This window comes from Bison bison, unplaced genomic scaffold (genome assembly GCF_000754665.1).
Source record: "Bison bison bison isolate TAMUID 2011002044 unplaced genomic scaffold, Bison_UMD1.0 scf7180017864371, whole genome shotgun sequence".
Lineage (NCBI taxonomy): Eukaryota > Metazoa > Chordata > Mammalia > Artiodactyla > Bovidae > Bison > Bison bison.
The window spans coordinates 12,584,889-12,586,747 of NW_011494943.1; positions in this window are offsets into that span (position 1 = coordinate 12,584,889).

Below are 1,859 nucleotides of genomic sequence, written 5' to 3' on the forward strand. Positions count from 1 at the left end.
GTTGGTGATGGACAGTGAGGCCTGGCGTGCTGTGATTCATGGGGTCGCAAAGAGTCGGACACGACTGAGAGACTGATCTGATCTGATCTGATCTGTGTGGGCAGACTGGCCTGGCAGCTGGATGTCCTCCCAGGACAGTGCCCCCTAGTGGTGGCAGAGAGAACAAAGAGCTGCCTGTCGAGGCCCCCGTCCTGACTGCTCCATGACTCCAGGTCCTTCCTCCAATTTTTGGCCACGGCACTCATGGTGCTGGGAGCTGACCTCACAGTGGGAGCCCTATTGCAGGCCTCTTATGGGGTCCCCAAAATCACAGGGATCTGGATGGGGCCAGCTTGGGCACATGCCTTGAGCAAGTCACTTTCCCCTAGGATTAGGAAGGTGCTGTGCTGGGCTGCAATGACCTACCCACTTGCTCACAGGCCCCAGGGCAGGAAAGGCCAGGCTGCTACCTGCTGCCTGGGCCTCTGAGTGCCCCAGTGGACTTCCAGAAGGGGCTGGGCCAATCCTTGGGGTCCCAAGGAAATAGGGACCAGTGGGGGCTTTGTGGGAGATGTCCTTCACCCCTCCCCCAAGTATGTTCCAGGCCATGGTCAGCCAGCTGGATGGTCCCTGCACGTGTCCCCAAACAAGCAATGCCCTGTGAACTGGGCAGCAAACTGGGGCAGGGGAGGGCATCTTCATGGCCCACAACCAGGAAGGGCCTCTGGTGGCAAGCACAGTGCTCCTGGAAGAGATGAGTGGAGAGGGGGCCCAAGATAGCCATTTCCTAGAGGTCAAGGCCTGGAGGCAGAAGCCGGGCTCTGGACGTGGGCAGGACAGAGGAGGGTATTCCTTGTGAGACCGATGTCAAAGGGACGAGCTGCCCAATGAGTGGGAACCAAGAGGGGGTGTGCCTCACCAGGTCAACTGACCCCCACAGCTTCCTTGCCCAGGGGGCTGGTGTCCACCTCACTTTGCTGTCCATTCCAGCCCGTGGGGCGGTTCTGGGCTGGTGGGGTTCTGGGCTGCGGAATTCCAGTCACCAGAGACGATAAGGTCCACACTCTGGGGTGAAAGTGAGGAGTCCAAAGGAGAGGGAGGCCAGGGGCTGGACTGGCCAAGCAGAGCAGGGACAGGACCCACTTGCATGCCTTCCTGGAAACCACCCGCGAGCTGGCGCTCAAGGGGCAAGGGACTGGCTGTGTCCTGCCCACCCCTGAGCGCCCCCAGGCATTCCGCCAAGCTGTGCTGAGTCACCGGGAGGAGGAGGGCTGCGGTCAGTGCAGGAAGGTTGAGCAAGGCCTTTCCTCTCCGTGGCTGTACCGACGCTCAGCCTGGCACGAAGCCCAGTCCACCCTCTCGGCCCCTCAGTGGCTCCCGGCCTGGCTCCTTACCAACACCTGGCCGTGTCCTCTAGCTGTCCATGCCAGCCTGGTGAAAGCCAAGCACAGGGTGGGCTGAGACATCCATCCCCCACCTCAGGAGGACTTTCCCAGGCCTCCAGGAGCCAGGCAGGGGCTGAGGCATGACCTCTGTCCCCTGGGGCTGAGATGCTCCAAGTTGAGATTAGGGGGTGAGTGGGGAGCTATAAATCTGGATACCACCTCAGAGAAGGCAGCCCAGGTGAGCCAAGTTGGAGCCCTAGACAGCAAAACCAATTATCAAAAAACCCACACCCAGCTCACCCCTAATCAAGTAGGCAGATCCCCGTCGAGGGTAAGATTGAGAGAGTTGGCCAAAGCAAGGTCAGGGGCTGAGTGCATGGCCAGGACTAAGTTGTCTGGGCCACCAGGCAGCCCATCTGAGTAAGTGAGACCTGAATGGTGGCCGATGAAGAGAGATAAGAGGCCTGGGCCCCGGGGGTGGGTGGGGGGCAGAGG